The 24,662-nt window shown below is 46.8% G+C and overlaps 1 protein-coding gene across 4 annotated transcripts in view; it reads left to right on the forward strand.

The window, feature by feature from the left end:
* RASSF4 (Ras association domain family member 4) overlaps positions 1-24,662 on the forward strand; it is a 420,812-nt gene that overhangs the window by 85,741 nt on the left and 310,409 nt on the right. For 2 of the 4 annotated variants that reach the window (XM_085608696.1, XM_085608699.1), the window contains exons 2-3: positions 18,183-18,232; positions 22,155-22,229. The gene's annotated coding sequence lies outside the window, so the exon portion shown is untranslated. The remainder of the gene's footprint in view (positions 1-18,182; positions 18,233-22,154; positions 22,230-24,662) is intronic. The other 2 variants (XM_085608695.1, XM_085608697.1) reach the window with 1 other exon arrangement.

Raw genomic sequence — 24,662 nt, forward strand, 5'->3', positions numbered from 1 at the left:
TTAATTCCTACACCTTGTAATCCTCATTGACTTATGTGACATTCCCTATAGACTGAATGACATACTTGTATGATTCATTGTCTCTGTATATTGTGTGTGTGATGTAAAGTACTGTGAGTGACACCCTACACTGATATGAATAGCGCTATACAACAAATGAAATGCATATGATAGGGGGCTACACAGAGACATGAAGGCACTGTTGGAGGTTGGTAGCAATGGTATCTGCTGAAAAAGAGGTCATTGATGAGGCGCCAAAAAAGTCTTTCGCACCAGCGCTAAACACGATTGTGTCATGATGTCTCACTGTCACTTACCTGGTCGCTGGTGAGTCACGCGGTCACTGGTGGTGGGTGGCTGGCAGACTGGACTGGAAACTAACGCTGCCTGGCAGGCTGGAAGCAGGCACGTAGGCAGTGGCTGGGCCTGGGCACTGGCGGGCCTGGGGGCTGGAGTGACGGGGGCTGGAGTGACTGGGGCTGGAGTGACTGGGGCTGGAGTGACTGGGGCAGGAGTGACTGGGGCTGGAGCTGGAGCGAGGTTGGCCTGGGCCTGGGCCCAGGTGGCTGGGCCTGGGCCTGCTGATGAGTGCAGTGGTCTCTCGGACTCGCCGTTGTCTCTCCAGTCCTACTCCTCCTCAGTCTCACACAGTAGACGTGACGTCACGTCTTCACTGCCTGCGCGCTGCACTGTGTGAGTGTGACTGCTGCCTGTGCAGTGCTGCACGCTGCACTGACTCCGCACTCGTCGAGTCGTCGTCGTCATCAAGCGCATGAAGCAAGCAGACACTCTGTCATCAATCTCATAGATCGCCGCCGCCGAAAAGACCATGCTCATCACGTCAGCCCCCGCATTATATTGGAACCGCGGGGGCTGACCTAAAATTAATTCCCAGGGCCGTCATTGGTAGCGTTTTCGCGCGCTACAACATGACGGCCCTGGAGACCCCCCACATTGGCTAATTATTTGCCACGGCCACCACGAGGGGTACGGACGGTAAAAGTTAGGTGGTGCCTGCAGCCTGCGTGGTCCAGGCAGTCTCGGTGTGACGTCACGTAGAGTGTGTGTGCACTGTGCTGCTATGCAGACTCCGACTTGGTGGTGTGGCAGGCGCAGCAGCAGGTGTCGGCCGCACCCGGGCCCGGCAGGCAGCACCAGCAACAATGTAACAACAACTAGTAGTCAAGTCAACTTAGCCAATGGCAATGGCAACTGCAACATTGACCAATGACTGTTGCGTTGCCGACCGTTGCCTGGCTTGGTTCGTTGTTGCTTCTTGAGTTGCTATTGCTACCTGCTGTGTGTGTGGCTGGCCTGAAGAAGACGTGACATCACATGCAGTGTTGCCTCTCTCTCTGGGTAGGGGGGTGGGTGGGCTAATGCTTGCTTGCTGGCCTGGGGCTGGGCCGCTGGGCGGGGCCCGCGGCGCGCAGTTTAGGCAGAGGCACTGGCGCAGGCCCCCAGCCCAGCCCCAATGCGATCTCATGCATGGTGTGCGTGGGCGCCCGCCCCAGGCCAGTATTTCCTGCACAACTACACAAACCCAGCCCAAAAAGTAGCCCCCCGCCAGGCATGGGTTTTTCCCGCACAACTGGGGAAAAAGTCGCCCAATTGTGCGGGGAAATAGCCCAATCTGGCAACCTTGCTGCAAATTAGTAATTGAAATGGGCGCCGTGGCAGAATAAACTGACAATCGCCTATTAAGGTGAGTCTGACAAATTCCCTGAGACTCACACACTGTCTCCATAGCAGCCATTGGTCACTGACTGTGAGTGACTCCCAGTGACGTCAGACTTATGCCGCGTGGTGTTGGGTTTGTAGTACAGCATGGGTACTCACAAACTTTCTCTAAGGGGCCAAATTTACAGTGTGGTTTGTGGCCGGTGGCCGCACCGGTGAGGGCGGGGTCAGTGGGGGAGGGGGCGGGGCTAGAGCAAAAATAAAATGTGACCATGGGGTTGAACACAGGCCTCAGCAGCGGACGCCTTTGTCCACTGAGCTACCAGACCCGGCATCCACACATCTCGCTCTCTCGCTCTCTCGCTCTCTCGCTCTCTCGCTCTCTCGCTCTCCCTCCCTCTCTCTCGCTCTCTCTCTGTCTCTCTGTCTCTCTGTCTCCCTCTATCTGTCAGCCCCTGTCTGTCTCTCTGTCTCTACCTCTATCTGTCTCGGCTCTATCTGTCTCTGCCAGTCTGTCCCTGTTTCTGCCTCTATCTAGCTCTCTCTGCCCCTGTCTCTATCTGTCTCTGCCGCTATCTGTCTCTGCCCCTATCTGTCTCTATATGTCTCTATCTGTCTCTGTCTGTAGATGTCAGTCTGTCCCTGTCTCTGTCTGTTTCTGTCTCTATCTGTCTTTGTGCCTCTGTAAACATCACATCACAGGCTCTTAGGGCACACCTCATCCGGCCCTAACTCCCTGCTGCCCTCCGTCACCTCACCCAGCTCTCACTCCCTGCTGCCCTCCGTCACCTCACCCGGCTCTCACTCCCTACTGCCCTCCATCACCTCACCCGGCTCTCACTCCTTGCTACCCTCCGTCACCTCACCTGGCTCTCACTCCCTGCTGCCCTCCATCACCTCACCCAGCTCTCACACCCTGCTGTCCTCTGTCACCCTGTAATTCACAGCTTGGATCAAAGCGCATATAATTAATTGTACTAAAACACAGGACTTATGTTTGTGCTCGTTTTCAAATTCTGCACACCATTATCTTCATGTTCCGATTGGCGATTGCTATGTCTGTGATCGTGTTACTTGTTTTGTTGATGGGCTGTAACTGGAAAACAAACTTTTCTCTCTCTCTCTAACTCTCTCTCTCTCTCATTCTGTTTCTCTTTCTCTCTTCTGCTGTCTCTTTTCTTTTTATCTGTGTCCCTCTTTCTCTTTACCTTATTTTCCTGCTTGTGACTGCGTTTCTCCATGTAATGTCTCTTTTCTAGTTTTTTGCTCTATCCTCCCCATCATTTTTAACAGGACACACTGACATAGCTTGCATGACTCTATTTAATGGAAAATTCCAGTGAAATGCAGGGCCACATGCAGCATCACCTAGTTGGTTTTGGCAATTATAGGATTATTCCATGTTACTTTCTGGCACACTTAATACCAAGTTAGCAATGTACCCCTTCATTATACAACAGCCCTCAATTTCCTTTGCAGTTTGCCATCCACTTTCACCCTCTGTCACCTCACCCCGCGTGTGTATCAGCACGGGCTGAGATAGCTTCCCGGGCGCACACACAGCCGCACCCGAGTACTTCACAGGTCTTTAAAAGACTGTTTACTGCTAACGAGGCTTTGTTTTATTAAACCTCTTCTCAGCGCCCCTGCATCTCCACTCTGACTAGAGCTGGAATCGCCCGGCCCACATAGAGCAGAGTCTCTTGGAGTCTGCACTGCTGCAACCGGCGGTGTTTGCTGACACTATTTAAAACAAGCCTTTGCAATGCAATAGGTCTCGCATTTACGCAAGTTTAAGCTATTGGCATTGTAAATGACGATGCATTTCATTTATGTTTGAAAAACGAAAACACAAATAAAAGGCATTGTTATTTGCAATGTGAATAGCTCAAACTCGCGTAAATGCGAGACCTATTGCATTGTAAATGCTTGTTATGATACTTGCTGACTGTGCATTGTTGGAAGTCTCTGTTATTTGAGTGGAAAGCCCAGTAGCCTAATTTGGCCCCAATTTGGCCTCTGCATTACCCTGAGCTCATGAGAGTGATCATTCTTATAGAAAGATCCTGAATTTGTCTAGATATGTTATACTGCTGCTCAGCCAGTGTGACTGGGGTTGTGGAATGTTGGTGTGTGGTGATGCAGTGGAATGTTGGGTGAGTGAGAGTCAGTTGGAGAATGGGCTGAGCAGCAGGAATGCTGCTCCTGGTGGGGCTCTTCCTGTTATCTACTTAAATAAACATCTACTTAATCTACCCTGGACTACTCGACATCCTTGTATTACAACATTTATTGGCGACGATTTTAAAGAGGAACCTGTGTGTGTCAACTGAGAGAGAGAAGAAACTATTGAAACTAAATCTATATAAAACAAACCTGAGGAAGCTACAGGAAGAAGAAGTTTAAAGGAAACGTATGCAACTTAGAACTGCAGAGAAAGACAGTATGCCCTCTAGCCCCACCAGTGTCCTCTTTCACCAGACAGCCTAGCACCCAGGGCATGCTGGAACACAATACACTTTCATCGACGCAATGTCATAACATGACAAGGTTGCAGAAGATCTTAATTGTCACTTCAGGATTATGAGTTTGTTGTTCACATCCTCATTCAAGCCCCAGTGCCAGACCAACAAAACTATCCTGCAACTCCCTGCAAGTGGATATTTTGTGAAGAGTCTTATTAATACACAGGACATATTGTAAAATCAGAGACCGTATGTGCCCTGAATATCAAAGATGGAACAGCAAGGTACAAGAATATCAAGACCAAAATATCGTAATGTAAGTATGGATTTTCTATTTCAAACTCCACATATATGCACCTTGACGATATATTTATCTTCATGGTACGTGGATGTGGAGTTGGGAACAGCGAATCTATTCTTCCTCTACATGCATTTACCTTTCAATATTTTGGTCTTCGATATTTTGTATATAATAGTCTTGCACCACGATCTTCATATCCTCGATATTCAGTATTACAGTAATCAGAGACTGGTCACAAAAAGTTAATGTCTCATTTGTGACCCCCTTTTGTGATCCGTCTCTTAATACATCAGACCCCCATGTTAATTGTTGGAAGACTACCCTTAGACTGACCATCAGTCCCCTGTACACCCTGAGAACTTCAGGGCAAAATGACGTTCAGCATCAGTGGGGCACCCAGTGGCGGCCGCCATAAAAGAAAAGTGGGGGGGGCAGGGGATGGACGGACGAGAGGGTGCAAGGGGGAGGAGGAATGGGGAAAATAATGTTTTGTTTTTTTTAAATCAACTTTCCTTTTGTTGCCGCTGCCTCCAAAATCTGCCTCTGTGCTCTCCCAGCAGTCTCTGGGGAAGCAGACTTCCTACTAAATCCAGACGCTGCTTTCATGCTGTTAGAGCTGCGCCAAGATTGGTTCTGAGTACCCTGGTCTGCCGCTCAGACAGTCCCTGGGTGCCTGCGGCTTTTCTCCAACCCGGCTGTTAGAGAAATAGAAATGCGCATGTCTGTTTGGTCAGCCTAACACTGCAGCCAAACTTATATGCACACTTCTAAGTGCCCACCACTCCTCCCGGCCCCGCCCAATACTACACACATGCCCAAACCAGTCACAGAAACAAAAAATGATGTTTTATTATCATTTTATTTTTCTGTCACTCAATCTGACAAGTGAGGCAACGCTCCTCCACCATTACGGAGGAGTCGCCCCTGGGGGAACTTTGAGTCTCCCTCTCTCCCTCTTCTCCAACTTGCTGCTCCAATTTAGAGCATGACTTCCAATGTTCAAGACTTAACTGGGCTGCCACTCACATTGAACTGTGCAGCTCATTCTCCACTCCATCAATGCACCTCAGATGTCCACTCTCTCAGTTTGGCATTACATTTACATTTTCATACTTGACAGGATCACACAGCTGGTTGGGTCATTCCAGTTCTCCTGTGATTGCACTAGAGAGGCTACAGCCTCCGCAGCCACCAACAAGCCCACTCAAATATGTTCTTGCTACTCCATTTTGTCGTGAGAGTTGGTGTAAGGGCAGCTTAGAGCTCTGAAGCAAATCAGCCATTTTCAGACATGGTTAGTTAGCTATGTCTTGTTTGTGCATGCATTTTGAAAACATGCAATGTTTTCAACCACACTGTAAGCGAAGACACTCTGTAACCTCTTCCGAGGCCCGCGAATAATACCCCAAACTCATCTGACCAACCGTGGCGTGACGCAAAATGGTGGAAGGGCCTGCAGAATGTGATGAGGGGCACATATTCACCAATCTTCAGCTGAATGGGGGCCACTCAAGGGTTGTGGGTCTCACTGTGCCACAGGAGCTTGCGTTAATCCCAGTTTATCTAGAAACATATATTGAGCTTATTTATTAAGATTGCCGATAGACCCATGGTTGATGTAAAACTGCTCCTGTACGCACGGGACCTTGGTTCTGTTTTTTAAATAGTTTTATATAGCGCGACCTCGACCGGAGGATATCAGAGCGCTTTACATGAGCACCAGTTTCGTTACGGAGGGACACATACTTTTTTGCGGGCACGAGGAGATTAAGTGATATGCCCAGAACCCCAGGATGTTGAGCGTCCCTGCCGAGACTCGAACCCACTCACCCCGCTACGAGGTCGATCGCTTTAGCCACATAGCTACAGCCTTCAGCGTGCTCGGAATAAAGTTAGTACATGTAGAACCTTCTAGGTCGCTATGAGTGTGGTGATGGCTAGGCCCGATTGGCATTTAACTTCCCCCATCACACTGCTGAAGTAAGCTTTTAGGTGTACAGTTTGAAGGATATCCGTAGTTAATGTATGCTGGCAACCGAAGAAAAAAAACTGTCCTATCCTGGCAAGTTAAATTTTTTGAGGCAATATGTACATCGTCAAAACATGATTGTTCGAATTAAGAACCTTATCGGCCACTCGCGCATATCCACGCATCAATTAAGACTCTAATTACCAATCTTCAAATCCTGGCGAACCGCAGGCTGCTAATTGAACCGGACTCTCTCCCCGGCTCGCTCGGCTCTGATCCTTTCCAGGGAGGCCGGCGCGCAACTTCGGGTGTGCTGCTCTGAAGGCCACTAACAAATCAATAACAAGCAAAACAGAAAGCAGCTCCGGGCTGGGGAGGAGACCTGGGAGGGCTGCCCGCGCATGCGCAGTACCTGTCACTTTCGCGTGCAGCCGGTGTGGGAGCTGAAGTCCCGGGTCCCAGGAGGGGGCCCGGGTGAAGAGCGGCAGATAGCAGTGCGGGGCTCCCATGCATAAGGAGAGAGCCCCGCATCGTGCTGGCAGTAGTGGAGCTGGAGTGCTCCGGAAGCCGCCGTTCAGAAGGATTCCCCCCGCAGACCGGGTGAGTTCTCCATATGTCGAAAGTGAAACTAAATGCTGGCTTGCGAGGGAAGAGGGACAGGAGATGTGCACGCCGCGTGGCTGTAGGCGCGTACACCAACTCAAATCCGCCAAAAGCCTGCGCGTGCACATCTCCTGTCCCCCTTCCGAGGCAAGTCAGCAACAATAGATCTCGCTGGCACAGCAGCGCTTCGCGCTGCGTTCGCCAGGGAAGACCTAAAAAACACTGGTACGATGTCTGCAAGGTCCGCGGGCCGCCAAGGAAGGCTTGTCGGGCCGCTGGCGGCCCGCGGGCCGTACTATGGGTACCCGTGTAGTACAGTAACAGCCCACAAGCCTACCCGGTGCAGCGCGTACTGCGCACTGCCACTGCAGCTTTCAGTATTCAGACAGTACATTATAGCAGCTTTTGGCTTAAGAGCTGAAAACTGTGTCAACCCCTGAACCATTTCTCCTATGGGCCAAAAGCAACCACGATCGTTTTTTATTGACTAGATTTCGGCTTCACCTCTACCACTATCTTTTGCCCCAACCTCCTGGCGCACATAGACGCCAGTGTCTCATACCCTGTAGTTGTGATGGACAATCGCCACAGGATATAATTCACTTTTTAATGTTTTGTAGCTTTTATGAGGTTCCTAGAAGGTCTTTTATTGTTCCTATTTTCAAGAAAGTTTGTTTTAAGCAGGTTAGACCAGCTTTTATTTTTTTACAATTGCTTTCCTGTGACTCCGTATTGTATACACTTAGTTTCTTAAGAGCTGCATTCAGGCTCAGGTCCAGCTGTGATTAATCTTGTTCGGGTGGCTTTTCCTTTTAGCTTTGTAATCATGTGATTTTATTGATTATACTACTCCATTCCTTGTATCGTGTTGGAATTTTTTACTGATGTTTGTTCTGATTTATTGACTTTTATGATTTTACTGTGAAAAAAATGAATAAAGTTTATTGATTGATTGAGAGGTGTTGTAATGCGTGATTTTGCATTTCAGTGTGGTGATGCGGACCACCACACTGAAATACGTTACTCTAACGCCTGATGAGTGGTACTTGGCAGGGCTGACTCTATTCTCCTCAGCCTTCTTCCCCTGTGCATACCAGTTATAAAATGGCAGATTGCGGATTTTTCTTCAAATATGCATGCGATGTATCAGAGTTTCATTCATAGTGAAGCAGAAAACACAATGATCTTTAATTTAGGGGGGCTGGTTTCTCTCGCACAACCAGCCTGTCAAAAGCTTTTTGGAGAATCGATTATTATCTCTCCAAAGATAAATAACAAATTCAGGCAACATGTATATAGATATGACACACAATAAGACATTAGAAGAACTCCAAATGCTGCTTTATACTGAGGTACCCTTTGCGGGACTCGAGACGAACATCAAAGGGCACCGGCATAGAAGCAGACAGCCTGGGCCTAAATAAATGGCCACATCAGAAAAGCTGGCAAAGTCTTACAGGGGTTGCAAGCCCTGAACGCAGTTAACTGCGGAACAGCATGTTTGGCATACAAGAGCATGACTTTAGCCAGTGCTTAATTAGTAAAAAAAATAATAATAAGAGTCCGGGCTCTCGTAAGGAGGCCAGTGCAGCTTGCACCATACATACATTAACCCTGCTATGCTGCCAATGATGGTAACAACACACCTAGTAACCATCGCACTCCTACAAGTGTGACAATTCAAACTATTTCAGGTCCCCAAAGCTATGAGATGGCTTGAGCAGCAGGTAGTAGGCATTTCTAATGTATATTGAATTAATAATTAAATGTTGTTGTGGTAATCTCTAAATTAGGCAGACAGCACCATCTTGTGGCTGGTTGTCACAAGCGCCGGTGTTGATAATTAAATGCCTGTGCCGATGCACCGGAAACCTGAGGCTCAAATTAAGCACTTACTTTACCACATCTTACTTGAAATAACAAATTCAGGTGTAGAACCTGGTCAAATGCTTAAGATGTGCAAAACTGCGCTATTAATTATCTGGAAAATAAATTGACCATGTTCTGGAATGACATCGTGCTCAACGCAGGGAGTATATTACACAAAGTGCCACTGTGGCACCATGGGTCTGTGGCCCAATTTCTGCAATCCCAAGTAATTTTGATATTACAGAAGGGGCTGCAGACTCATGCCAGCACCAAATGTGCACCTGTGCTTCCTCCATGGGGCGTTCAGTCACTTGCATGGAGGCGTGGCCCATAAAAATAAGGGAACACTTTGCCAGAGCCAAAGGAGTTTCCAGGGCCACACAGAATGTGTGCCACAAAAATGTGGCATACAGTGAGTGTGCCCTCAGCGTGTCTTCTGAAAGTAGGGAAATAATCCTTCTGCAGGTGGATGTAGTCTCTCACTGTAACTGCCTGCAGGAGGATCTCTGTCTCCCTTTGAAAGGCAGGCTTCATTGGTACCTGCGAAGTGAAAGATGGACCAACTTCTTAATGCAGCCTATCTGCCTTTTACTAATGGTCTGCACCCAGGTCAGGTAAAAGTTTGCTGCACATTATCTGTAATGGGGTGCACTGACGAGGTCTGCCCCTAGCATACCTAGTTAAAGGTGCATCCCGGCACAGCACTATACATATCACGGCACCTTGAAATCTCCTCCCAGTCTTTAAGCTAGAATAAAAACATTTAACCCATATTCTATAAATTATGTTTCTTGAGACCCAGGAGATTCAGTGTGCTACATTGGGCTAGTCACTCACTCAGACCTAGAGATGTTATCAGTGCTGATGTAATTATTTGGTCTCTCTCTGTGGTACTTTGCTTCCATTGTGAATAGCTTGCAAAAGAATCAGCTGACTTCAGTGAGTTCAGTTTGTCCTTGTGTATCCTCATACACGTATTTATTGTGGCATTTTATATAGCATCTGCCTCATGTTATGGCAACTTCAGAGCACTAAAAATGAGTGTGAGCCTGAATGGTGTATGAAAAGGAAAGTGGGCGTCTGATCAGCACCAGCCAGTATTCTTCAGTAGGTACTCGCGTTTCCAAGGCGTTTCTCTTCAGACTTCTCAAACCATCCTTTTACTATCCTGCATCACAATCTTTTCATACAGGAATCATGATGCTGTTTTCTTGGCAAGCGCCCACTGCAACTTGCGGATTGTGCCATTAGTTGTAATGTGTTGTATTGCAGCATTTATATAGAGTCTATTACTCATATATGGGGCGCTGAAGTGCTTGCCTACATGAGGATCATGCTGCACCATGTCGGGTATGCGAATGGAAGGATGATTTTGTTTGGATCCTATGTGGGAAATGTTTCCATGTCATACATGATGACTACAGAGGTGCAGTTTTCATGTTATGGGACGCAATCAAAGCAGATCATTGAATGATGAAGTGTAAGAGATAGACCTACATCTGATGGTTTTCTGTCTGCTGTTAGCTTTCAACAGCTCTGCAGATCTCTTTGTGGTATTTCATATGTTATAGTCTGTTTAGCTGGTTACTGCACTGGGTTGTCCAATCTGAGAGTTTGTGCATAGTTGTGGTCCTCCGGTGACATGATTGGAGGGGGAGAGAAGTGCAGAGATTTGTGGGGATGGGCATTTTTATTATCATCTCATACTTGAGTGTCTGGCCATTTTTATTATCATCTCATGTCTGAGTGTAAAGAAGCAGTCCGATTGTATGGATATTTGGGCCCTGCAGTGAATGAAATATATTAAAGTCCTCGGAAATTGTCCAGCCAGTAATGTGTGATGGATCTCTTCAGTTATTCCATGCCTGTTAATTTGGTGATGTTTGTCTTTTGGCTGTACAGTACTGGTGAAGGACAACCCTCATAGCAGATATGTATTATGTGAATTTAGTAGGTTACGTTTGCAAATTGTTGCCAGCTTCTGAATATTATGATTTTAGAATTATTATGGGCGCTTTATGGAAGTACATAAATATATAATGCCACTGCAAACTATAGGTCAGCCTTTTTTTTTGCTTACCTGCACAGTGAAAGTAGTTTGCAGGTTGACATATTTGCAATTTCGTGTTCTGTTAGCTGAGGATTGTACTTCGGGATGCAATTGTTTTCTGCACTCTGAAAAGGATATGGGTGGTGCCATTATCTAGGAAGTACCCATGTTTGCAACTGTTTTCGGATACTTTTAATGCTGGCTGGTAGTGAGTTCTAGAGTTTGGCGGTAAGGTGGTATAATAAGTGGTGCATGCCTGGAGCGCAGTGTTCTGTTTGTTTTGTATTGCTTGAATTTATCTGGTAGGTATTGAGGTCCTTTTTCATGGGAGGCACTCTGTGCAATGCAGAGAACATTGAATATTGCCCTTCTAGCTATAGGCAGCCTGTGGAGCGATTGCAGGACTGAGGTCATGTGTTCTCTTGGGTGAAGGGGGAGGAGAAGCCTTGCAGCAGCATTTTAGCTGAGTTGTATTTTGCGTATAATGAATGCAGGTGTGCCAAGTTGTTGGCATAGTCCAGCTTGGAGATTACAAGTGTGAGGATGGCTTGCTCTTTATATTGGTATGCAAGGTATGGGAAGCTGCAACATAGAGTTTTTATTGTGTAGAAGGGACTGTTTGGGATGTTGTTAGCATGAGGTATAGAGGATAAGTCTGAATCCATGGTTACTTCTAGGTTTCTAACTTCTCTTGAAGTTGTCGGAGGGTTTGAAGTTCCTAAGACCATATGGCAGTAGGCTGGTAGTTTTCCCATTGTCTGCATGTCGTAATATCTGTCTTTGCAGCATTGAGTTTTAAATGGTGATTCATCATCCATGTGTTTGTCATTTTTAAAATGATGTGGGTGTCATCTGAATAGTTGGAACAGGTGAGGTTGCATTATTTAATCAGATTTTGTAAGCAGGTTAGGTAGATGTTGGATAATTATATTGGGAATATGATGGACCTGTGAAGGAGTGGTGTCAATGGATGTAGGTGGGCTACGCTTTGTCTGTCTGTGAAATAAGAAGCGACCCATTTTAAAGCATTCTCATGGATTCCAATATTGTAAAGTCTAGGCAGTAGTGTGTGGTGGTGGTGGTGGTGGTGGACAATGTCAAATACAACTGATTAAATCCAGAAGTAATAAGGTAGCTAGACCATTTTTGTCTACTGTGTTTTAGACTATCCCAGATAGATATGATGGCTGACTCTGTGCCTCTGCCTGGTCTGAAAATGAGATGCTGGTCTGACAGTAAGCAATAATTTTGGGTAGAAATAGACAGTTAAGTAAACACTGCTCTCTCTTTTTTCCGCCTAAGACTGGTCCATTTAAAACGGGCCTCTAGTTTGCTGGATCAGATGGGTTAAGGTTTTTCTTTTTGAGGAGAGGTCTGATGTAGGAGATTTTGAGCTCAGGTGGGATGAACCTTGTTGGGTAGGCATCTGGCTACCTCTCTTGCACTGGCTGAGTGAAGGATATCTTTAAAGATTATAGGTAGTGCTGGGTCTGATGGTGGTTCTGGAAATCTTTTTGTGACAGAGTATTGACGGAATGCATTGATGGATGGTTATTGGAGTCTCTTTCTGTGGTGGTTAGGTCAGGCATTGTTTTGGTGTTGTATGTGTTCTCCTTCATGTAATTTTCAGTCTTTGTAATTTTTTAGATCTAATCATTGGTGATTTTGTCACAGAAGTCTTGTGATCGTGGTGTTTCTGTGTTTAGGCACTCTGGATTGTGAAATATTAGAATTTTATGTAGTTCTTTAGAAAGGCAGTATTCTTCAGTTATGCGCATGGAATAGTGGTGTCTTGGGGGCGTGGCCTGATGCCAATGCAGTAGGTCGCAGGTCTCTGAGCTCCTGCTCGGTGACCACCCCCTATCTGATGCCATCCTGTACATTTATATAACATAGGGAGCTCCCAAACTCCGTGCAAAGCCCCCTGAATTGCTGCTGACTTTCCCGGCCCACTCTGTTACAGTATTGGAGCTGAAGCAAGACATACCTACCTTAGTTAGAAGTTCTCATAAATTATTCATATGTGCTAAGGATGACGTCTTAGCAATATTGATTGGGAAAACCCTACCTTCTGCAAGGAACTAGGTGCAAGGTTTAGTCTATAAAAGGAGTCCGTCCTTATGAAGCGTTCTGTCCCTATAAGGTATTCTGTCCTTATTAGGAGTTATGTCCTTATAAGGCTCGTTCATATGAAATGAAGGGTAGATGATGTAGGTAAAGAGTACGATGTTCTCTGGACCTATATTAGGGTACTGATATGAAATATAACAAGTGGAGTTCCTGGCACAGTGGTGCCTGCAAGATGGCAGCTACCGAGTGCTGAGGCCCATGCCGGCCCGGGGTTTGCGGCTTGGCACTGCCACACTTCAAGGTACACATTGAGGTGCAGTGAGGGGACACACCAGAGCAGTGGGATACTGACATTCCAACCCCATGCCCGTGGGGCCCATGGCAGTGCACAGAGTCACTTGAAAACACCTCGCTATGTACAGTGTTTCTGCAGCCCAGTGAGTGTCGCAGATGCTGGGCCTGTGTGGCGGCCTTGAGGGGTGTGATATTTGACCACCTGCTTTGGGAGGGGACGGTGCCTACCAGGACGACTTTGTGCCTAATGCCCTACACACCGAATACGGCGGACTGAGGGCGACGTGGGCCTAGAGAGGTGACCTGGACCCCGCAGGAGTCACTGTGGGAGAAACCCGCCTGGAGCGCCCATGCAGACACTGGATTCCTTACAAGGTACGGTGGGCTTGGGGCCACTGGGGGCATAGCTAGCTGGTTGGGCTCCCGGGGTTATGACTGGGACCTGGCCCCATTTTCTGAACATTATTCTGGGCCTGCGTTGCAGCGGGGAGATCAACATGGCGGCCGCGTTGGCCTGTAGCCTTCTTTGACCTGTGGCCACGTGGGAGTGTGATGCTTTTAATGACCTAGAACAGCTTCACAGGCCTCGATGCTATGGGAGGCAGGGCACTCCTCATCCAGATGCCACTCCTTTCATGGTGCCTACTATCCGATTGTGAGCTTGTCCATGCTGGATGACCCTCTGTGGTGGCTGTAGTCTGAGAGGGTGTCGGAGAGAGCTGAGATGAGCAGTGGTCACAGGGGAGAGAGTACTCTAACGTCTGGATTCACAGAGGTTTGTGACCTAGAACCACAATACTGTGCTTACCTTGGATTGAGAGTCCTCCCTCTGTGGCCCCTACTGGTTGGCACTGAGGCACCTCGGAGTTTGCTGGTACCCTGTTTCCCTCATGGGCTTTGACGCTCTTCGTTGACCTGCTGCCGGGGGTGGTAGCGTACACTCCTAGGCCTTTGTCCTCTTCCTCTGAAGTAGAGCACAGACATGAGCACCACCGCCACATGACCATCAGCGGAGTGTGCTCTCGCCATCTGCCACTTCGATCTTACTGGGGTGCTCTTGATACCTGGCTGTGAGTAGTCCCCCTTGGAATTGTTACACCATGGCGAGGGAGTCCTGGGGGCGATGTACACATTTTACCCATGATCATATGGCAAATACAAAGTTACCACAAAACGTGACCTGGATGCCAGGGGCCAGGCCCAGGATGTGTCAGCTACCTGCAGATCTACAAAAACACCAATATCCTCTCAGATAGGGCCCCTAATGGGGCCCACTCTCCAGGACATCTTGCAAGCTATCACTGCATGCCGTACGGCTTTGGAAACTAAGTTTGAAACTGTTGGAGAAGACTTGAGTATCCTGAAGGACTACCATTGTCACCTAGCTTAGAGGGGCACAACAATGGAACGATCACTGGCAGACATTCCCTCCAACATGGCGACAATACGAGAATGACTTTCGGTCATGGAGGATAATGTTTGGACCCTAGAAGTGTGCGTTGAAGACAGCGAAAACCTATCAAGGAGAAATAACATCCGCATCATACGACTACCGGAGCGCATTGAGGGAAACAATATGCTGTCTTACTTAGAACACTGGCTGCTTAAGGATGTAGCTTCAGAGGGCCTGTCCTCGTATTATGCTTTGGAGAGGGCGCACAGAATCCTGGCTCGATAAGCCCCTTTTCCCCCCTGCTGGGCAATACACTGCATCCAGTTGTGACCAGGCTCTAATATTGTAGGGATAGGGACCACATCCTTGGTCAAGCCAGACAAAGGGGACAATAAAGTGGAAAATCAAAAAGTTATGATTTTTCCTGACTTTACCATGGAGGTCCAGAAGCAGCGATCCACATTCCTGGATACCAAGTGACAGCTGCACCAGATGGGCCTTAAGTTTTCAATGCTTTTCCCAGACCGACTGCGCGTGGTGACCCCATGAGGGGGTACAGTTTTATACGCTCTCCACAGGAGGTGTGGGAGTGGCTCTAGATTCACCCATAGGCTGGCCCCAGCCAGGAGTTCCCGGCGCAGGCACCCAAGGCGCTGATGCAGGGTCCCGCAAGATGACGCCCATCCGATGCAAAGGCCTTGTGAGAACAACAGAGAGCAGTAGAGGTGGTGACGGCAATTAGTGGTAGTGTGAGGAGGGTGGTGGTGAAGCAGGGGATTCGGACCTGACCCATGGTGCTAGTTCCTCTGAAGACTCAAAAAATGAACTTCGAAGGCTCACCCTAGGTACAGCTAATGAACTCATTTAAAGTTGGTAATGTATTGCATGATGTAGCATACTAATGGGAGGAATGTATTTTGTATTCTGCATTTTATATTTTCAATATTGTGCTTTTATCCTACATCTTTTTTTGCCAAAGATAGTCACCCTTTATCCCTGCTTCAGTCGGGTGGGGAAAAGGCGGGGGGGTGAGTCCCAGGAGGTCCTTGCCCCTGTTCTTTTTACTTTTCCTTGCAGTTTTTGGTGGGTGCTCCCATGCACTCCTATGCGTTAGTTGACTGTTTAGATGGGAGGTGTTGGCCTGCTCTTCCTTGGGGTTTGGGAGTTGGGGCGTTAGTTGGTTCTCTGTTATGGGGAGGTTCTTGAGTAATGCCCTAGATTTAGGCTCTTCTTTCTACAGGATCATAGGTGGTTTTACAAGTGGGATGTTTATCTGAGATGGTGCCACCCACCCTAATGGTGCCCTCGTCAATGGCAACCCCCCCATAAATTATAAAACCCTCTCCTGGAATATTAGGGTGATGTATCCCATGGCTCATAGGCATAAAGTCTTTTCATAGGTTAAGAGACATGGGGGACTAATCATGCTCCTCCAGGAGACACATCTAATTGCCAAGGAATGAGCAGCGCTCCAGCGCAGGTGGAGGGGGCAGGTGTACTTTACTTCTTATTCGGCCTATGAGAGAGGGTTGGTGTGGATACACGCAGGAGTTCCTTTCCAACATACGGGACATCTTTTAGACCCAGCATTTAGTTAAGTAGTGGTTTATGGGCGTCTGGACAGATGCAATGTCACTGTAGGTAGTGTGTGCGGGCCCAGTATTGATCAGGCGACATTTTTTGCTGCACCTTCTACGACACTGGCCCCTCATCTGGTGGGCTCCATTATCCTGGGGGGAGACAATAATTGTGTGGCAGTTCCTATCCTTGATCAATCCCATCTGCGACTGCCAGATTCGCTAGTGATGTAACTAGCCCACACCTTCTCAGCTTGGCAAGGGAAATGGGGACAGATCGATTCCCTCGTTTTAGCGCTATCCACCAACCAGAACCCAAACCTAACGTCCTAGGTCCAATAAAAACCCTAGCTCTAGGAACCAATCACAGCCCTAACACGATCAACCAACTGGATTCCAAACCTTAAGGCCAAGGTTCAATAGAAACCCTAGTCCTGACAACCATTCAGATGCCTAGCTCTATCAACCAATCAGAACCCAAACCCTTTATGAAGGGACGTGGGACCATGGCTGAGGGCGTCTTTAGCTCCACCGTCCCCATACAAAACATAGGGGCATATTTATAATAACTGACGCATCCCTGCATATCAGCAGGGATGCGCCAGTTATTTTGCGCCCCAGCTCTGCCATCATGGATGCGCCGCATTTATAGTGCGGCGCACCATGGGGCAAAAACGGCACAGATGCGTCACGCATCTGTGCCGAAAAGTGGCGCATTGCTGGAGTTGCGTCGCAAGCGCGACGCAGCTCCAGCAAGGCTCGAGGGTGCCCTATCTGCACAATGCTGCGTCAATCCTTACACCTGCTTCAAGCAGGCGCAGGGTTTTGACGCAGCATGGGCCCAAAAGTGACTGAGTGAAATCTTGTAGATTTCACTCAGCCACTTTTAGGAGGCGTTCCTGCGCCGGAACGCCCCCACCTGCCCTGGAACGCCTACATGTGGCGCAGGGCTTTACAACGTGACGCATCTTCCAGATGCGTCACGTTATAAATACCCCGCACCATGGCGCAGGATTTGCGCCACTGCTGCATCACAAAAGTGACGCAACGGCGGCGTAAATGAGGCGCAAGGGCTTCATAAATCTGCCCCATAATTTCTGCCTTTACCAGTTGCCTCTATGGAGGCATCAATTCTAGTCAGAAGTGTGCTCTACAAATGCACATAACATATGTTCATCACTGTGGTGGAAAGTAAGCTAAGGGGTTTAAAACCTGTGCTGCCCTCCCAGGTAACTCTTTCCTCAGGAGCAGTGGCCTCAAATGGCTGCACAAATTCTCACCCACCCAGACTGCGTTCTTTGGCAATAGTCTGCGAGGTGAGTTGGTAAATAGGCGAAAACAACTTTTTATGACCAAGAACACCTTTCTTTGATGAATCTTCTCCCTCTACATGAGGATATGGCTGGGCCTGGGGTTAGTTTGAAGGGGGATTGACCTGCTCGTGGCCCATACCTTATATCTCTACATCAGGGAGTGCTTGTTGTAAGTCATTTAGTCCCCCTCATGGACAGTGTGGAAAGCAGTTCCCTAGTTACTGTTTCTGTGAATATAACTCAGTATTTGGATGGAAGTTCTGTTCTTGCTTGAAAATGTAGTATGCCCATGTTTCTGGGCAGTTAGACCTGCCCTGTATGGAGGATGTAAATACTGAACCTACTTGGATTTGTTATCTTTTCTACCCTGCTCTTGAACGGTGGTTTCAACAACATTGCAGGTGTGCACATACTATTCACGTGAGCATTTAGTTCCCTGGCTGCCTTGCCTGCCTATCCCAGTTCATGCAAAAGTGCTTTGATGTACCACCTCCCAAAAGCCATCTTTTTGCTTGCTCTGTCTGCTGCTGCCTCAGAATTTGTAACTTGCTTAGTATAAAGATGTGATGCACTAATAATATTTTCTGTGCTCCTCCAGGTGCCCCGAAAGAAGCTCCACCCCGTTAATATTTGAAACTTTCGGAAAAGGTAAGGACTCCGTCCGGTATGACTGCCGCGTGAAGCTGTCATTACCAGTATTACATTTTTATCTGTTCGGCTGAATGACACTCATGCACACAAATACAGTGGAGCACAGTTTAGAGGGAATTCCTCCCATTTTTAAAGTAATAAGATACAATATTTAAACTTTTCCAAAAATATATATATTTCCATTCATTTGGTTGGTATGGTTGCTCTCCTTATCCAGTTGTCACCTTCTGTCAGTTGGCTTTTGTTTAGAAGTTTGGTAGAGTCCAGAGTATTAAATCATGACTGTTACTTGGCTGTTCTTGTTTGGAAGTGTCTCCTAACCATTCATGGGATAGGCTACTGTATAATGGACAATGAATATTTTCAGGAAGCCCGTTTTGGCAAAAAAGGGATCTAAGGGACATCTGATGTGTTTAGGTGATGAGTGGAACAATTGTCCACTTTGCAGATCTGCCCCAATGTAAACCTGGGACTTCGAAGCGAACCCTAATGGAACTTGCGACCTCTTCGTTTTGCTAATCTGTTCCATTGCCTTCACTCGGGGTGCTGGTGCTCTCCTGAAATAGTGTTGTTTAAGTCGGTGGAGGTAGATAACCTTAACGTATATGAAGAGTGTTTTGGGGATCTTATCATTCTACAATGAAGAGCAACGCAAATTTATTTTGTTTCAGTAAGATTAGTTAATCGCTATGCGTTCATGCTCCAAATAGATTCATTATTTTATTTTCCCTTTCTGAGATTCTTTCATGCTCGGTTTGTCTAATTTGTTTTTAAAAATAAATCTAAGGTGGGAGTACGACACCCACTTACAACAGCCATGCGTGCGGGATTTAGACTAGTGCAGGTCAAGATATTCTATAGAATTTAATGCACTAGGATGCTGTCTCTGAGAATGGGTAAGATAAATATATATATCCTTGTTCGATTGACCGGGGTAATCGGGTGATTTCTTCCACTGTAAGGTGGTAACCCCAGATCTGAGGACTTTGGGATGAGACTGACGCATGCGTAAATTCCATACTGGTAAATTGAAGGGTTTAGCCTTATGATATTGGGGCTATGGAGTGATGACACTATGGACCCCAACACAATATGTCCAAGCACCGTGTGATATATTGTATTAATGATTGCCACAAGATGTATCCAGACACCGGGGTATCCCCGAAGAACTCACTTTTATCATATAGTGTTCAAATATGTACTGGTGCTTGCTTGCTGAAAATATGCTTACGAAAGCGGGAGCTGCACCAGAAAATATGGGGACATTTGGGGACTGTGGATGAAATACAGAAAAGTATCTTAAACTGAGATTGTAATATAATCTCAAAGACTTCTGCTTGTAAACCGTCAACTTCGAAGAGCTCCCTGGAAGGAGATTCTGTATTATTGTAATAGACATCCATGTGCCTTGTGTTATTTACTTTTTGCTTTAGAAAAAAACGTTTAAAATGAAAAGTTAGTCAGGTCGATGCTTTGTTTGATGTAAACACTTGACGAGTCAATAAAGCTTAGAAATATATCTTGAGCAAGAATTACGGGCATATAAGAATACACTGGTGACTTAATCGAAGAGCACATCAATGATCAATAGGATACAAACATTGTCTAGATCTGATTTATTTTATATTCAAAGTAGCAGAATATGTATTTGATATACAATTAAGAAAAATACTAAAATATCATAAGACTTTCCACTCGGCTATTTACAGACTTATTTTGTGGTGAATCTGACAGATAATTCAAATCATCTGGCAGTAAATCATGATATTGATACATGAAACAGCGCACTAATAGATTTTGAAAGGCACCTATTAAAAAATGTTTATCTTTCTTGTAGAAGTGGATACAAGTGGAGATAATTTTCAATGTCTAACATTTTTTAATAATATATTATAAATGTATGCAGTTAAAAACACAAATTTACAAACATCTTAAGTAAAAGAGTAAGGCATTGTAATATTGCAAAATAAAATAGGGCACTGGCTCCTGTAATACTTATTGTCTATCCGCTACATGAGACACTTTTACTCGAACGACTAAATTCTTGCAGAGCAATCAGTATAACCGTAATAATTTTGAGAGGTCTATGGGTGATCTAAAATTGGGCTGTAAATCGAGAGTAATCTTCTGTGTCCCACAGCCTTCTAGATCTTCCTTGGCGAAGAGGAGTAATTTGACGTCGCTGTGTAAAGACACGGCGGTCAGACAGCCGTGATATCATGAAATGATTCTGCAGGTCCTGTGGTCGCATTTTTGAGGCCAGACCAGGTGCCCATAGTCTCCAGAAAAGGCAGTACAGGTCACGGTTTAGATAAGGATGAATTCCTGGAGCTTAGTTTAAAAGTGCATAGCAGAATCGACGGAGGTGGAGCGGTCCCAGGTGTGACTGTTCTACCGCGGAGAACTGCAGTCCCTGGCTGCTAACAAAGCAGAAACCGCATTTTAAGGCACTACAGGCGCAATGAATATTAATTATTATTAATGCACCGAACAAGTTTGGGGAACTCTCCCCACTTTTAAAAATGTACAACCTGCTCCGGACCAGAAACCAAACAAGCCTTGGTAAATGAACTCCGCACTGCCGGAGGATGAAACTAGGAAGAGGTCAAGGCAGACCATCCAGCCCAGAAAGAAACCCCCGAGCCTGCGGCCCACTGGGAAAATGCGGATTGGTTGTGCGGGCACCCCATCTTGAGTACCAGCCCATGCGAGAAGCCAGAACAGCCACGTTCATTAAGTTGTAGCCCGGGGAAGAGGCCACTCGTCTGGCAGATGGGTCAGATAGAGATCTCGGGGCAGAAGAATCCAGTTGGGAGTTGGAGTTGTTGGGGGGGGAGGGGGGCGGTGGTCATAAGGCAGCGGGGCCTTAACTGTTGGGTGGGCTGTTCCATAGGTAGAGGAGCAAACTCTGATAAGGTCGAATACTAGATCTGAACTTCTCCAAAAACGCACACTTGTTTGTTGTTTTGGTTAATGAAGGAGTGAAAATGTTCAGTTTTTTTAGGTCTCGCCTACGCAGCGCGCATGCGCTGCTTAGGAGAAAGACCTTTAGCCATCGATTCGCCTTTTCAGCCATAAACGTGCACGCGTTGCATTGCTTTTAATGGCAACGCGTGCACGTCTGGCGATTCCCTAGCGGAAGCGAGCTTTGACACCATATGTTTGTAATTAACTTGCAAACATATGGTGCCCCTGCTCACTCCCGAAAGGGAAACAGGCGCAGGCCCCCTCCTGTCTCCCATCCCCCTGCTGCCTCCTTTCAGCGCGAGGCACGCGCGCTTGTTCTTGGAAGGAACCACAAACTACAGCTTTTGAAATGTATTACCTTTTGCTGTACTTTTCAACCAGCCACATATGAGGCCCGTAGGTCTGGATTCAATGGTTTTTCCACTTCTCAGTATCACCTATGAGAAGGAATTAATCAAGAACTACGTTTCCCATCTTCTTTGTAGTTCTCGGATGGGTCACTCAGCTGACCTGGAAAAGAAGGGTGGGTCGAGTCACCTGACGCGCTAAACTCGACTTTGGAAAAACACATAATAAACTCGGCCCGAGCCGCCTGACATCGTGATTAAAGTACGAGGGAATGCGAGAACACTTGTAAATAGAATGCACACCCACAGTTTTCACCATACGCCTATGGCCGCGTTCTGGCACCCAGGGCTGTCTTTGATGCTTTGTTATGTGTGTCCACGTGGGCAGTGGGCACCAGCAACTATTTGAAAATTCCCCCGGCATGTAACGGGACCCCTGGTTTTCATCTCCTGCGGCCTTTCGTGCACTCATTGCTGCCCCCCCCCCTCCAGCCAGACCCGTTGGTTCACATGCCTTGTTACCTCCCACTGACTCCCACTGCCTCCCTCTGCCTCCCTCGTGCACTCTTTACTGACCCAGACTCAAACGTTGTGTTCCCTCCCAGGTCCAGTGCCACCTTGAACTCTGATGCCTCGGCTTCCTTCGACCTCCCTCTCCAGCTGTGGGCCTCCACATACAGGTATCGGCATGAGTGTTAAAATAAGCCTTTATGGTAGGGCACGGAGAGAGAAGCTGAGGGGCAGCCGCCTACATAGGAGCTCTCCCTGGTTTGCACCAGTACCTCTTTAACAAACAGCCATGAATTTCTAAATTCCCAGGATCTGGTTTCTGTCACCATCGCCTCTTATCTCCTTCCATGCTCCAGGAGTTCAATTTCCCTTTGCCTTGCTCCTTCGACCCCTTTCCCTTCACCTTCCCTCCACCCTCCTCTACCTGGCGTTCAGACGCCTACGGTCAGGTCCTCGTTGCGCCCTGTGAAATACAAATGTTCCACTCTCCTTCTCTCTCTCTTCTTTTCTCTCTTTTAGTCTCTCATCTGGTGTGTTATTGCTGCCTTGCGAAGGCATAGCAGTGTATTGCACCACACTGTAACCTAGCATACCCCACCACCTCAGCATACTGCACAATACCATACACTATACCATAAGAAGCACACACCACCATGTAGTGCTGTCATATACAATAATGGGGAATAACACATCACACCATGCTGTATTGATTCCCACACCACACGGTAACATGAAATGACAGGGCATATCTACCAGACCATGTACCATATCATGAAATAGCATTAAACATCTTCATATTTCAAAGCCTATTGAATGTTACACCAACTTTGTATAATGAGGGATGCAACCCATATCATAACATAGTGCACTATAACAACCAAGCATAGCATGCCATAGCATAACCTATGCGACTATTAACAGAGTTTTCCATATCATAAATTAAATCATGGAATACCACAGAATTAAATCATGGAATACCACAGAATTAAATCATGGAATACCACAGATGTGTAGTGCATAACATAGAATATACCAGCCTATCACACCGGATCTAACTGTGCACCCCCACACCCTAACCATGCCATAATATAACATGGTTTAGTTTACTGCAATGCTTTACCTACCCTTTAACATGGTATAATACTACTCCCCACAAAATTCCAAGCAGCATACCTCACCACAGTATACCATAGCATGGAAGTCCATGTTGTGTCATGGTATGCAACACTGTACTATATAACACCCCTTTCTATACCATAGTTAAACATACCTAAACATGCTCTCCTGTAACATCATGCCATGTTGTAACAGTATAGTATGGCTTACCATACTATACTATAACGGTATGCTACACCACGCCATAACTTGTCCTAGCATACCATGCCTTAACATTGTGTGGCAAGCCATACCGTTAAATGAAAACCTGGTACACCATATCTTACTAATATATAGCTGACCATGTCATCTTATAGTTATATACCATTTGTGTATTGCCAAATGCCAATTAGTATGGCCTCACAGCCATTGATGATATTGGCGTTTAATGGGTGAGGCCATTGGGCAGTGCCACAATAGTCTATGAATCTGCTTGGTCGGTATGCCAGCCCGTGGCCTACCAGATGTGAAAGTGTGGTAATTGGCTGGTGAATGCAGGTGCAGTTTAGTGCTTTAATGGTTAGTAATAACTTTTTTGGCAGTGTTGGATGTATGTTTAGAGTTCTGTATTAATTTTAGAATTAGTCAAGTTGTATATGTATTGAAGAGTAATGCGTGGTGTGCCTTGGTGGCTCATACTGTTGTGAGCATGGCGATACTCCCTGCTGTGTTGATAGTGAGTGTGATGTATCTACAGTGATGTTTGGTGTTGCACCTGAAGTTCGGGCCTCGAAAAAAGTTGAAAGGTTGGTGACGCAGATGATTTACTCGACCTCTCTGTACTGCACTCGACCAACGGATATGGTCACAGTTTTGTTGTTACATTACCTAGCCAGCCCTAAAATCTGTGGGCCACTGGTGCTACCAAGCAGAAACCCTGAATTGGTCACTAGTGTACCTCCTTGAGAAATGACTTGTGTGTTTCAGATGTGATGGAGACTTGCCAGGACACCAGCAGCTCAGATACACAGACAAACCTCAAACATGGGCTGTGAAATAACACCTCGGGACAAAGATTCAGGCACCTGGCTCCCTGTTAGTTTTGCTGCTTTCAAGAAGCTCTGTAAGCAGGTGTTATTGCTTACTATTGATGAGCGTGATTTACTCCTGTTTTGGGAAGGATGGATGCCGCGTCGCTATGGTTTGATTTTTTTATCTTTCAATTACTGCGTATTTTCATCGTTGACAATTAAACTCATTGAAGGCCAACATGAGTTTCACGGAGCACTTGCTTTAGGGCAGTGCGACTGGTGCGGCAGCACTGGGCGCTGACCTGGAAGGGGCGCTGACCTCAGGTAGGGGGCGCTGTGTTTAGCAATAATTTAAGATTGGAGCAATGACGGGCAGTTTTGCCGAGTGGTAGTGAGGGAATTCGAGGGGTGTTGGGGCACCAAAAATGATTTTGGCACCGAGCGCCACCAGCGCTAAAGCCGGCCCTAAACCGCCTC

The sequence above is a fragment of the Triturus cristatus genome, chromosome 1_2 (assembly GCF_964204655.1).
Source record: "Triturus cristatus chromosome 1_2, aTriCri1.1, whole genome shotgun sequence".
Lineage (NCBI taxonomy): Eukaryota > Metazoa > Chordata > Amphibia > Caudata > Salamandridae > Triturus > Triturus cristatus.